The 15,154-nt window shown below is 40.4% G+C and overlaps 1 protein-coding gene across 3 annotated transcripts in view; it reads right to left on the bottom strand.

Annotated features, from left to right (window-relative positions):
* The window catches only part of Cdh11 (cadherin 11), a 156,680-nt gene that overhangs the window by 102,738 nt on the left and 38,788 nt on the right, over window positions 1-15,154 (bottom strand). Inside the window, exon 1 of one of the 3 annotated variants that reach the window (XM_021658819.2) lies at window positions 4,966-5,200. The exons of the other annotated variants lie outside the window; for them this stretch is intronic. The gene's annotated coding sequence lies outside the window, so the exon portion shown is untranslated. Of the gene's footprint in view, window positions 1-4,965; window positions 5,201-15,154 lie in introns of those variants that run through there. 3 annotated transcript variants of the gene reach the window in all.

The raw sequence follows: 15,154 nt of genomic DNA, 5'->3' as shown, positions 1-15,154 counted from the left end.
CTTAATTCACCAGGATAAGAAGGAAGGAAAAGAAGTCCTTCCCTATCAGTGGACTTGGGGAGGGGCATGCATGCAGAGGGCACAGGAAGGGAGGGATTGGGATGGGAGGAGGGTGGGAACCACAGGGGGGATACAATGTGAATAAAGTGTAATTAATAAATAATTAAAAATAATAATAATAAAAGTCCAAACTCAAAAAAAAAAAGAGGTGATCAACGATACAGAGAAGATTTTGAAAGCTTTCTGAAACAGTTTACCGTGACTTCTTCTCTAGGACCCATCTACACTAGGACACACATGCCAGCAAGCAGCTGCTATCAGTGACAATGATAAAATGAGAAGCAATGGCAACTGTTCTTAGCCAATAAGAAATTCTGTCCTTGAATAAACGCTTAGGAAACCTCTTTCCAACCATTTGCAATTGACCTCGCTCCTGTGGAATTATGAAGGGTAGAGACTCTGTCCTCTGCATTACTTATTGTCCCTGAAATGTATGCTGTATCACTTTCTGTAGGTGCTGTAAACCACAGAGAGACACCCAGACTTCAGTCTTGAGAGAAGTCATAAATCTCAGGAACTAAGAGACAAATGACAACTCAGTCATATAATCCAGTGGCTTTAAAATGGATCCTGGAATATCCCAAAAGCTAATGCAGGGGTAATACAGAAATATCCCAAAAGCTGATGCAGGGGCAATAGTGGGGTAGAGACAGACTGGGGTCTCGTTTCATTCTCCTGTTTAATCAATACAAGTAATCTCCATTACAGCTTTTAGATGTTAGCATTTGGGGTTAAGATCTTTATCTTTATTATCATAAACTTATTTGTTTTTCACTTTTAGCTACGCTTTCAGTTTTGTGTAACTCAGCATGCTTTGTCAGAGCTTGGCTTTCATTGGCGATCATGTCAATCTATAGTACATTGTGCTCAGGCTCCATGTTGCTTGCCTTTGTTTGCTGTGTTTTGATAATGTCTTTGGTTGAACAGTTGTTCATAATTGTTGTGCATAACAGAATCCTCTATATTGTTGTTGCAGGTGGGGGTGGGAGAATGGGCATACACATGCCATAGCATGTATGCTGTACATGGAGAACAGAGACCAACATTTGGGAGTCGGTTCTTTCCTTCCATCATATGGGTCCTGGGGATCAAACACAGACCATCAAGTTTGAAGTGAGCATTTTTGCTTGTTAAGACAACTCACTCACCCTGTACATTAGACTCTCATAAGGAGCATGTAAAAAGCACACATATCTGATTCACCTAGACTTTTGTTCTTTTTTTTTTCTTTTTTTTTTTTTGGTAGATGGTCTAGGATAAGATCTTCAACGTAAAAACAAGAGGGATACTAAAATAAGATGGCCTAAAGACAAGGCAAGGCAAAATGATGACACGATTGGATCTACGAGACTGTCTATTTTCAGTGACCTAAGAAGCTTCTCCAGCAACCTGCCAAATTATGATGTAAACTTAGTTAATAAGGGTTTCTCCACCCACCCTTAGAAGCCAGATTGTTACCACGTCCTTTCTTCAGATTCATAGTCTAAAACTCTGTCACCTCACGTTAAAGTACTAATTAATTAAAGTATTAATCTTTATAGATTTGACCTGGAAGTAAGCAAATGCATTTAATATAATTAGTGCTCTGCCTTCCTATGTGTTTGTGGGGAAGAGACTTTGAAAACAAGGTTGTCTTTTTAATAGTATAGTTCTGACTACATATGTCTGTCTGGAATCCAGCTTAAATGCTACTCACTTTCAGGAACAAGGGAAATGCTTCTGGCAACCATGGAAGCTTCTTGCATGCAAAGCCACATTATTTATTTGAAATACAAAATATGGAAAAAATAGCAAAAAATCCTGATATTGACTATTTATAGATTTTTTTCCTATGCATGTTTCAAGGACTTTTTTTTTCAGTTACAGAAATAAAACATCAAAGTTTTGGCAGTCTGACTCTGAATGAAGTAACTGATGTGATGTTAAGTACCTCATAAATAAAGTGATTCTTTAATAGTCTCATTCTATTCCTCCCAGATTACTAAAAAGGATTATATTTCTATCTCCACATAATGTCAGAAGTGTCTTGTTGTAATATAAAGTTCTGCCCACAGACTGCATGCAACAGCAAGCCCTTCCCACCTTAGCAATTCCATGAATTGAAAGCAAAATCAAAAAAGCAGAGTTACTTTGTTGTAATTCACTATGAAATAAAAACCTTTACTCAAGTGACATCAACGTAAACTTTTCCCTAAATTTTATAACAAAAGAAACAGATTATTTAGTCTCCATAAACAAAAATGTGGTGAGGTTTCCTTTCTTCTTCCTCAATGTTAAAGTTGTTATCTATCCTAGGAATTTGTAACATTATAAGCTACATGATCTCAACCTCAATGGGCAACGTGCCCTATTTCTTTTGCAAGGTGGATCTCTGAATTGGGCATATCCAGTGTGAACTCGGGTGCTGAGGACTAAACCCCTTCTACCACTTTTCTTCAACAGCCAGGAAAAAATGTTCCACCTACAGCTGCCAAAAGAAAGAGCCAACTTATTCCAAAATAGAAACTGGAGAATAGTTTATAACGCTAAATGCCTGAATCATCGAAGTGTCAAATTAAATATTGATAGCATCAATTTGAGTCTAAAATACTCCTTGGTGTTTGGAGAATCCAGGAAGGGAGGTCAGCAAGTACCAGACTGTTGATGAGAGCATGAGAAAAATGGTTCTAGAAGCTCCATCATTCCATCCAAGATACACATTCATCTATCTGACCACCTGAGGATATACTGAGGTTGAGGGACTAACTGATGGATAATACTGGATCCTTTTCTCTAATGAGATTGTAGTGTATCTAGTTTTAGCTGCTCTCACTGCAGCCAGGATAGCATCACCAAGTGAAACACTTGAGATATGTATGGTCTCCGAATAAACTAGGTAGTATACTGCCACCCAGCTAAGGAGCCTACAAACTAGGGTGACTCCAGTCCATGTCTTCTGACCACAGGCAAACTGTTTTTTGTTTTGTTTTTTAAAACAGAGAGGCCTCATTTTTCTCATCTTTCACAATTAGCAGTTGAGCACGATGAATGTCTTTGAAAACTTGAAGCTCTGTTACTCTATGGAGAAAGAGACTCGTTTTTGCCCAAGATATTCAGACGAAGCAAGAAGCCATTGAACATGGGAAGAACATGAGCCATATTCCCTACCCTGGAAAGCAAACAGCTGTGTAGCACCGTGGAGACCGGGAGTTAGTGACTACTCGCCTTTGGGAAAGTCCAATCCTGGCCTGAACCCTCTCCGTTCTCATAAATGTGCTGCTCTGGCAGGAGCTGGGATGGGGAGGGGAGGTGAAGAAGGAGAGGAAAGCAGATCAACTCAACTGAATAAGCCTCAGTTTCCTCATGTGCATCTTCTTCCTAACTTACAGAGTTGCCTAGAGCATTAAAGATGCAATAATAAATAATTAACATAAAACTGAAAACACAGGGTTCCATGCCAGACACGCAGTGACCTCTCAATAACCACTTGAGTCAAACAGAGATGCAAAGGTTATTATTTTTAGAGATACCTGCTGAAGCTGCTTGTTGCTCACTTGCCTTTTTCCAGTCTTGCTATAAGTCAGGCTTATAGAAATAAGCTTAGAAAATAAATGCTAACCCTGACACACTCATACTGATTAGGATCTTTGATTGGCAATTAGTTGCATACGATTAACTTAATATGGGAAAAATAATTTGGTTGTTGCTTCATCCAGTTTGTTTGGAGAGAGTCATTTTCACAGTGCATGTCAAAAACGGTGATGAGGGGTCCTGGGTGCTCAGATATGCTGGAAAAACCAACTTCACATTTTGTTTAGTGAGCTCAGCATAAACAAAAGCCAAACAGGTAAGTCACCACATAACTCAGTGGTGCTGAGAAAGGAACCAATGGAGCCACGAGCTGCCTGCTGTAAGTATCCCAACTGAAATTTTCATTCATTAAACAATCTAAAAGATCCTTTGCAGAACTCCCTGGTGCAAACAGACCTGAAACCAAGGTAGAAAGAAACTGTGAGAATCAGTTCTCAAGGCAAAGTGCTCTTTGTGGAAAATACAAGGATGGACTCAGAAAACAGTCTGCTAACTGTTCTGCACAGAGGCAGAGCCCTGTTTCCCTAAAGCAGATTCCCAACATAGCAATGTAAAATGCCAGGCTCATTTAGGAAGCTGAATCCCAGTTACCCCTCCCCCAGCCAGTGTGAGCACACATGTACTCTTCCATGCTCTCATCATACATATACACATATCCACCCACACATATTCAAGGTAGGTAAGAGCACACTAAAATGACAAAGCCCAATTTGAAGCACAAGTAAAAAAAAACATTAAGATCTATTTGATGTGATGAGCGAAGGCTTACATGGTGGCTCCCTGTAACTAGGTCAGACACCAATTGGTAGTCAAGACCACAGGCCCAGACAGATTTAATGAGGAGGCAACCAAAGACAGAAGGTAGAAACAGTGCCCCAAGCACGTGTCCCAGACTCTGCAATCTGGAAGCAGCACCCCTTCCAAACCATCTCTCTCACAGAGAGACCAGAAGAAACTTTCTGAAGTTCCTGAGACACAGATCCATGGTCCTGGCCAAGCCAGCCACAGCTCTGGCTGCAGTGCACAGTGGAATACAAACAAACTGAATCAAATGACAATCATAACCCAAGGAGAGAGGATAGAAACAGTGTGATGGTGCTGAGCCGGCAGCTGCAACGACACAAGCAGGACAAGGAGCAATGCCAAACGAAAGCCTGCAAAAGCTGGTCCCTTCTGCCAGGATCTGCAAGCCACTCTTCCATATCTGGCCTGCCTGTGCTGGGCAGGGTGACTGGCACCTGTGCATTGGCTGGCAGATGGAGGGGCCAGACCTGATAAATCCAGTGCCTACTCACTCTACCATCACAAGGTCACAAGCAGCAGTTGGCCACTTACAGTCATCCTAGAGGGTCGGAATCCGGCTACGGCGATGAGAGTTCCAAAGCCTTCCTTCTCAGGGATCTCACACGTGGAAACAGAGGGCCATGGGACTGCGAGAGGACTCAACCCAGCTTTGTTCTGCATAGCAGCCTCCCAGGATGGCTTGAGAGGCAGTCCCAGCCCCTGGCACTGCTAGCAGGCCTGTGAATGAACCACTGTGTGAGACACATACCCACTGCTAATGAGTCCCACACAGACACAAGCCAGAGAGGCCAGTGCGTAGCTGTTACAGAAGAGGAATATAAGATGTAAACACTAGCACAGTCGAGCGTAGAGCACACCTGGCAAACGGGACTCCTGTCCACAGAGGCTACAGGACCTCAGCAGTCAGATTGGAAATAACTGTATTCCTCCTGCTAAAGAATCCCCACATCCTTTCCTAGCTCAGTTATCAGGACAGTGGCTGTCAAAATTACAAACGAACAGAGCAGCTCCCATTAACCATTGCTCCCCTTTTATTACTCCTTTTATTACTCCGAAGAATGCTTTAACTGACAAATATCAGAAAGCTATATTCAGAATAACAAAGTACATAGCAATATAGCACTCAAACACAGAAGTGTTTGAAAGAAGTGGTAGGTTTGCTTTATAACTTTGAATATGTTTAAATTTATTCGACACAATTCTGCTGTAGACTGCAGGTCATTAAGAACTGGAGAGCAGAGATTGGCTTTGGAGTGAGTAAACTGCAGGTAATTGAATTCCTCTTTAGTTTACTCACTGGATATCCTCAGAAATGTCTCTACAGCCTTGTCTGGGAAACAGAGATTAACAGATTCTCTGTCACTTAGGCTGTCTTGTGAAGTTGACTGAGTTAACTACTGAGGTGTACTCAAGAAAAGCACCACGATGCCTACCACCTGCTTTGATCTCTGTCGCATCCTTAGGGTGGCTTCTGCCCAGCCAGCTGAGCTGATGAGCACACTCGGTTCTTTAGGTCTAACCAGTTATTGACATTTTAACAGCAGAGAGATATGCGTCGTAAAATGAGAGCGACTCCACAATGTTTCACTGGCTGAAAATTAAGAGGATTTAAAGAAAACAAGAAGTACAACTTCCCGTAATTCAACCAACTTCTCTTGCCTTCTCCCACAAGGATTCAGAAGGGAAAAGATGGAATATGTCTAAGAGCATGTGTATGTGTATCTATTAAATACATATTCCTACATTTTTCCGATACTGTTTATGCTGCTATCTGTACTTTGTAGCCCCCTCTTAAATTATGTACCCAGGCAAACTCATTCATCCTCCCCATCCCATCCCATCCTGGTGCTGAGTTTGACCTTCCTCTGCTGAGAGGTGCTTCCGTGACTTTGGTGTGCCGGTAGGTCACCAGGGCTTTTATTAAACCAATTCTACTGTAGGAAGCCAAAGGAGGGATCAGAGATCCTGCATAGCTTGGTAACTTCCCAGGAGACAGGAAGTAAGCCCTTGGTCCAGAGACAGCACTCTAAGAGAGTAAGGCCTTGCAGGAAGCTGATGCTGGGGTGCTGGGAGGAAGTTTCCACTGAAGTTTCATTTTGGTGTCTCTTTGATGTCAGGGCTGTTTCCTGACAAGGTGCAAACTCTTTCATTATTCATAAAACGGCTGTTGTTAAATCTAGGCTTAAGTACTTGGACCCCGAGGTGGGAACAGTTGCTGTTTTGTTTTGTTCTAAATCAAGCAAATAGAATAAAGCAAATATCCACTGATTACCTGGCAACTGCCCTTTGGGGAGTTCATTTAACTTTCTTTTTCCCTTCTTTCTCTGCCTGGCTGCAGAATCAGAAGTAGGAAAGCCACAGAGGAGGTGCTGTGCTTCATTTCACATTGTCAGATCAGGGACTAAATAGAGGGAAGGAGTGGCTGATGAGAGAAATAAAACACGCTCTATTCCATACACCTGAATTAAGTGCCTTTCCCTGGCCTCCTGGAAAACTCCAGGGAAGAAAAAGAAGAATTGAAGTGTAGATGAGGCTTCATCACTTGCTTGCTGCACAGTATCAGACAAGTAGACAACTGGATAAGCTTCTTTAAAAGCTAGTTGTTTGTTGTTTTTTGTTTGTTTGTTTTGTTTTCCCCAAGTCTGGAATATGACCCCAATAATGTCTACTTTATAAAATTTGAGTTATAGACTAGACAGTTGTGAGCTGCCATATGGATGCCATTAATTGAACTAGGTTCCTCTGGAAGAGAAGCCAATGCTATTAATTGCTGAATTATCTCCCCAGCCCCTACTTTATAAAATTATTGCTGGGAAATATCGCACACATAAGAGCATGACATTACTTCTCCCCAAGCTGTTCAAAAGGCACCCAAGAGCTGTCCTCCATACCCAGAGGAGCATCCCCAAAGTTGGGCCTCTTTCTCAGATTGTGATGTTTGTGTGGGAGAGAAACACAGAAGCAGAAAGATGAAAGAGGGTTATATGAGAAAAAGAAAGGATAACCAAGAAAAGCAAATGGAATGACTTTCACTGAAATAAAAAGTTTTAGTAATACTTCCTAACTGTTGTGCATAATGTGGCAAACATTGTCAGAACAGGGTAACCTTAGTTTCCCATCCTAAAGTAGAAAAGTGGTTGATTTTTTATTAGAATCTATTTACCTGAAAATATACGAAGGGAAGAAAGTATTCCTTAACACACCACATGAATACATTTATTGCCTCCCTCCTGAAATTCTACTCCCTCTAACAAATAGTTATTAGATCTGAGATCTGAACTGGCTGACTTCCCATACAAAAGAAAACAAACAAACAAAACCTGTGTGGCTGCTAATGTGTTTCCACACCTCATTTTGTAGTCATCATATCCATCCTGAACAGCTGGCCAGTGTAAAAGAGACACAAAAATAAGGACTGAAAGAAAGGACTGGCAGTATACTTTCCTTTAATTCTCACAACTCAGAAGGACAGAGCACTAGTCAATATTTTTCAATTCAAAATAAGACATAGAAACTCTGAAGGAACACTAGAAGAACCCACATGTGATAGTGGCTTTTTGAATGATCCTGTGCTAAATCTCTTTCCACGTGCCCTGTGGTGTGAGGGGCCTCTCCTCATCAAACCCTACTTATAAGACCATCTGTGTCTCTGTCCATGCAATCAAGTCCTCAGCCTCCACTCAAGCATTGTTGCAAACAGTCCTCTTCTTGATGCTTTTGCTCAAGGCTGTGGGCCACTGCAAAGACCCCTTCTTTCATTAGGGATTTCTCTGTCTAAACAGGATTTATGGTGATCCCTTGGCAAGGATCCGTGAATCACTGGCTTTCACAGGACAGCCAAAAGAGTGTTTCAGGAGAATCTACCTCTGACAGGCAATACAACCCTGAAGATTTATTCCCTTGGATGAAACAGGCATTGCCTGATGCTTCCAGGAGGCTGCAGCACTCTGCACAGGCAGTAAACACACAAGACAGTGTCAGGGCCACCAGACCTCTCCCAACTGGTGACCCTAGGGATTTGACCACCTTTTCTGAACAGCCATCTCAGCTATTAGACAGAAATGATGGTTTTCTATTGAGTCTGTCATGCATGCTAAATGGAACATACACACACACACACACACACACACACACATACACACAAAATCTTTATTTGGGGGCTGTGGTTTGATGCAGGGAATCAGTTAATTTTGACAAAGGATATACAGCCTGAAATTACAGCATTGACAGACAACCTAGACCATTGCCCTTCCAGGGGAGCAGAAGCTATGAATGCTTAGCCCCAGGCTGAAACAGATCCCTACATCTGTACCCCCTTAGAGTTTCTCAAGGAATAATAGCACCTGTCAAAGTGTAGTAACTACATTTCAGTATGAGAAGCATACATCATACCTCCCCGCCTGGGCACTTGTTAAACCTGGGTTTCATTTATAAGAAGTCAAGACGATTTTCTTTGATTGGTCTCCTACACACCTCTTTTCAAGTTTCTGCATCCTCCACTTAAAAAATATGACTTCCTTTGCTTTTTCTTCTCTGTTTCCCAAGTATGCTGATAAACCAGAAAGAAAGTCTTCTGTCACAAGGTCACTGAGAGACAACTCTGGTTAGTATAACCTCACAGCCCAGCCTGGGAAAATGGAGACTAGAAAAACAGGTAGAAGCTGGAATAACACCTCCCTCCCTCCAGCTCATTCTTGGGAACATAAAATTTCTAATCCCATGAACACTTGGAAAGAGAGTTCTGGTCTGAGAAGTAATGGGTACCTAAGGTAGTCTGATGTAGGACGTGCCTGACAGTAAATAGGGCTGAGATTTGCCTGGGCACACAGCCATATACACTTTCCATTGCATGGAGTTATTTTAAGGAAGGAGGAGGGAGAAATCTTGTTGGGTTTCATCCTTCTGCAAACACTTCAAGCAAAGGTCATGAAATCGTAAAGACACCAGCATATCTACCTTCTGCCTGCACCATTCCAACATATGAGCACCTGAAAATCACTTGATCTCCCTAAATGTCAGTTTTCTTATCTGAGGAAAAAAGTGATATGGGCATCTTTATAGACGATTATATATGGATAAAATGAGATAATCGAAAAGAGAGCATGGCTTGTAGAAACTCATAATGTGTGTAGCTGCCTTCCTTAACTCCACAAAAGGAAAATTTATTTATTGTAAGGTGCATGTAGCAGAAAAATGAAATTTTAGCTTAAAGAGAATGACTAAACCAATGGAAATGATACTTCCTTATCTAACTACAACAGTGACACTAATGAACAGCACAATGACAACTGAGAGAAGGGAAAAGTAAAAACAAAATTAGCAAGTGTTACATATCACACACACGATATCGTAACATATTGCTCAATGTCAAGACAATGACTTGAATTATGAGGTTTTGTAAAAAGATCCTTATGTGGATATACATCCAGAACAATGTGATTAAAGAAAGAAATCCTTTTAAATCAAATATTGAGTTATTACACATCTACAGAACTTGGAAACAAGAAATTTCACAAATGTTCAAGGGGGTCTGTAACACATTTTAGTGTTCTGCTCATCTACAAGTCACTGCAATGATTTTTTCTTGCCTGCTCCTCCTAATGATGAATCATATCCTCTTGGTGAACCACAGAGACATCTGTATGTTTTCTGTGTGACTAAAGCCCATACAGATGTGGAAACACAGATGCATAGTTTGCATAGATAGCCACTGTGTTATTCTGCTGTTTCTTGGGCTATGATCACTTTCCCTAGCTATGGCATTATTTCTTCATTCTGCTGGAGATTTTTATGTTCTGACAATACAGCAATGTCAAAGAATTCTCTCTGATGCTGAGGACAAAACATAAATAAACATGATTGTGTTTGTTCACAAGACTTTACAGTTTCTTGTTTTCACATTGCTAATTCTCTGTAGAGGAAACAATTCACAGATACTAGTTAATAAATGTGCATGAAGTGATTGGGCTCAAAACCTCTCACATTGCTTTTGAGGTGTGATACATATGTTCTCAGAGGCAACAAGCATATTTCCTATACCACTGATGACAGCATCAAAAATGATCCTTAGTGGCAGACCACTTCCACTATAGACTAGACATTCTTTTGCTTTAAAACATAACAAAACTCCCCTCCCCCCATGCTATGATACTGAGTCTTCTTGAGACCTTTCTAGAAAAGTTATAGCATGACATGGACTCCGACCTACTTAATAAAGGCTCATAATCTAAAAAAGATTTTGTCGCTTACTCTTTTTTCAAGCAGTGCTTGACAATCAACTTCACACTGAAATGTATGAGGCAGGGGGAAAATAAAGATCTCTGGTATAGGCTCTTGGGAACAGCATCCTAGATTGATTCTAGATCTTCCATCCACAAGCAGGAGAGGAAAAAACAAACACACATAAAACAGGAGCAGGGTTGGAAGCAGAACTAATGCTACATAGAAAACTTGAAGCAGAGGCTAATCTACAGCCCAGGGCTGCTGGCTGCCTGATGCCTGAGGTTAAACAAGGTATAACCCAGCCGCTTTAGTCTACCAGCCTAACAACAATGTCAAAATTCATTTCCACTTGGATGTGAGAGGTGGCATGATCCCTGCCTAATTTGTATGTGTGGATTCCCACACTAAGAGTGAGCCGCCTGAGTCATGGCAAAAATTAGCAAAGTCAACTCATGAATTTTGACAGAACCTTTTACTTGAGGAGGTGCTGCAAAATCCTTTCAGGAAACAATTGGCAGTTCATAGCATATCAGGTGCTGGGACACACACACAAAATGCAGTAATAGATCTCTATCTGCCTCATATCTGGGATTCCTGACATATTGCAGGGAGAAGGAGATAGTTGCCAGTGCATAGTTAGTCAGGAAGTTTCTCCAGCACAATCATTTAACCAAAGAAAACCCACAAAGGCAGACAAAAGCTCATGTCTATGAAGAGATAAAATGTTAAGTATGCTGTTTTTTACAACATAATTTGCTTTGGATTTTTCTGAGCAGAAAAATCTTTGAAATTTCTCTCTCTCTCTCTCTCTCTCTCTCTCTCTCTCTCTCTCTCTCTGTGTGTGTGTGTGTGTGTGTGTGTGTGTGTGTCTTGAGCACACACATGATAAGCTTGACACTACTAAAGTAACTTTACTTCAGCTCCATGCCAAGATGTTTTTAACGAAGGTATTAACATATTTTATGCACAATTATCTTTTTATTTCTAACAATGAAATTTATCATTTACTTTGCCTGTACAGATCTGCATGTATGTGCCTTCATAAGTATATGCCTGAGCATTTTGTTTCCTAATCAGCATTCCATAGTGAATCTTCTAGACATTTTATTGCATTTTTTCCCTTTAACTCCATTAGCGTGGTTAGAAAATGAAACATGTTTCACAGTCTCGTGCTTCTATACCTTCCTTGATGCAACTGAGTCCTGAGCCCTACAAAGTCACAGACAATAAGCTTAATTCCTTGAGGCAAGCAGATGTGTTTATGTTGATGTCTCTTTATAGCCTAATCTCTGGAAGGCCTTGAAACAGTCATCTTCCTTGTTTATTGGTAGATCACATATGGATTCTTAACACCCACCCATTTCTTTCCCCTGTTTCTGTTTCTTTGTGAGGAATTAGTGGACTGGGTCCCTGGAAACCTATCTTTCCTTGGTTTAAATTCCTCATCTTACAGAATTTTTAGGTTTTATTTATTCACATTGTTCTTATTACACACTAATGCTTACTCGGTGTCAAAATTTTAGAAAATAATATGAATAAACGAGAAAACAAACATTTTTTTCCACTGTTTTCTTCTGCTATTTTTTTTAACACAATTGATGTTTTTCTTATTCTATTGCACCTGACTGAATATGCACCCTGGGCATTTTCATGCATCTTTGGGAACCCCGCTTCTAATGGTTGTGTAATTGCCTGCCAAGGTGAACAAAAAACTATAGAACCGTCCAACACTATTGGACTATGGGTAGTTTTTAAATTTTGCTATTAAAAGTAACAAAGCAGCAAATGTTTGTATATTAATCTCTGTCCTTACTCCTGCACATTCTTTAGCACAGATGCTAAGAAGAGAAATTGCTGAGTCAAAAGAGGTAGGATTTTAAAATTGCATACACAATAAAGAATATTTCCCAGAAATGATATTTTAATTATTGTACCTCCAGAAGTATAATGAGATGTACTTTGCAATCTCTTTCTCATCATAGTAGTAAAAAGAGAAAAAGAAGATGAAGAGGAGGAGGAGGAGAAAAGAGAGGATGAAGAAGAGGAGGAAGGAGGAGGAGGAAAAGGAGGAACAGGAAGGGAAGAAGAAAGAAGAGAAAGTGAGAAAGCAAGAAAGAAAGAGAGAGAGAGAGAGAAAGAGAGAGAGAAAGAAAGTTCATCATTTTAATCAATTTGAAGGAAGTAGGGAAGACATGAGGGGTGGAGAGATGTGAGAAGTGTGGGGGTATTGTACTTACAATCTGATTTTTAATTAATGTAATTCAGCATGTGAAATAAAAGAGGATAAATCACTGGTCAAATACTCATTCTTTGATTAGTATCATGACAGGATATTATATATGTGTGTATGTAGAATATGTTAGTATTTTAATATTTTAATACTTGAACTACATGTTTCAGAGATTGGTACGAAAAGTTAAAAGGTGTCCCCAGCCCAGGCAGTCAGTGCAATCAAAATAAAATGCTGACTTACATGAGTAACTAAATGGCAACTGACACCAACATCTATTTAATAGTGTCCATCAAAATGCTGACTTAGGAGAGAGAGCAACAGAACCAAAATATCTGAGCAAAGAGATATTTTCTGATACTGATACTCCAAAACAAAGACCACACATGGACATAACCTGGAACTCCTGCATAGATGTTGTCCATGGCAGGCTCAGTCTCCAAGTGGGTACCCTAGTAATGGGAACAGGGGCTGTCTCTGACATGACCTCAGTGGCTGGTTCTTTGACCACCTCCTGATGATGGGTCAGGGGGGCACAGCCTTACCAGGTCACAGAGGAAGAAGACAATGCAGACATTCCTGATGAGACCTGATAGGCTAGGGTCAGATGGAAGTGGGAGAGAACCTCTCCTATTAGTGGACCTGGGAAAGGTCATGGGGGGAGAAGAGAGAGGGAGGGCAGGATTGGGAGGGGCTAATTGAAGAAGCTATTTTCCCTTAATAAACCCAGTAGACAAGTATCTCCATCTTTGCTATCTAAACACGTTTTTCTTAGATTTGAGGAGGAACCAACTCATCAATGGAATGGGCACCAGAATGTGTGTCATGTCCCATCTCATCATTGTATCAGCCACTCCTACACTAACCAAGCTCAGCATGACATTCACTATGGTCAGCAAAATAGTGTATATCTATCCTTTGTCCTCACACTGACTACTAAAAAGGTATCAAGATTGCCTCTTACTGTTCCTTTTATCCACACTACCTAAATCGGAACTATCAGTGTAATGTCTTTGGAAAAGCATAGACTTTGTAGTAAACCAAACTTGTACTCAAGAGTAATCTCTGAAAGGTGGTTGCTCTGTAATTCAAGTAAGATATCACAGTGCCGTGTTGTCTTCATGAGTGCTTTCTGAGTTGCTCTTATGCTTTGAGAACTCTTATCTTTTCTATTCAAACTAGCCTTATTACTAAATCTTAGTTGATAAAAAAATACTCTGACAAGTGAATGACAAAGGGAGAATAAAATTGGAAAGACAACATTTCCCAAAAGCTCTCCTTACAAAGGCTCTAACTGCCAGGGATATCTGGAGACTGTATAACAACAGGAGAATTTACCAACGTTGTGTGCTATTATAATAAAGTCCCCAGAATCAAGTAGGAAATAGTCTTATCCATGGATACATAAATATTAAGTAAATAAACAGATAGACATAAATTAAGACAGTTCTGTGATCCAATTTTCAGAAAATTAACAGGACAAGAAGTCTAATCTATAACTGTTCTTAAGTTGAGCCAACTTTTGTTCCTCAGGAGGTATTTTGTAGTGTTTAGAAATGCTTTTGATTGTCACAACTAGTAGAACTGTCCTACTCAAAATGTCAACAATGTTGACCATGAATATGTATCACAGAGAACAGCATTTCTTCAATGAGAGAGGCTAATGAGGGCACTCACAGATTAAATTAAATTGAAAAGATCTACTTGGATATATAAAAAAAGGGAAACGTGTAGTATAACAACTGGAAAAGCACTCAGGGACAATGAAGGGTGATTACTGCATAAGTGAAGAAATCAGGTGTCCTTGAACATATAGAAGGCATCAAAGTGGTGGGCATGGTTAGCAGGTGATAGTGGCTTGAGGATGTTTGCCCAGTAGTGAGTCATTCACCTAAAGAACTGTCTCATACACACACACACACACACACACACACACACACACACACACACACACATATATATATATATATATATATATATATATATATATATATATATAATAGCTAGTTTTGGTTGTCAACTTTGCACACCTGGAAGGAGGGACTTTCAACTGAAGAATTACCTCTGTCAGACTGGCCTTTGAGTATGTCTGTAGGAATTGCCTTGCTTGCTAATTAATGTGGGAGGAATGAGCCCACTGTGGGTAGTACCCTCCCTAGGCAAAGAGCTCTGGGATATATGGAAAGGTAGCCAAGCATGAGCTGGGAAAGGAGCCCTGAAAAGCAGGATCCTACATGCTTTCTGCTTCAATTCTACAGTTCCTACTTT

This window comes from Meriones unguiculatus, chromosome 10 (genome assembly GCF_030254825.1).
Source record: "Meriones unguiculatus strain TT.TT164.6M chromosome 10, Bangor_MerUng_6.1, whole genome shotgun sequence".
Lineage (NCBI taxonomy): Eukaryota > Metazoa > Chordata > Mammalia > Rodentia > Muridae > Meriones > Meriones unguiculatus.
Note: the sequence above shows the minus strand (reverse complement) of the source record. Positions and strands in the feature narration are given on the sequence as shown.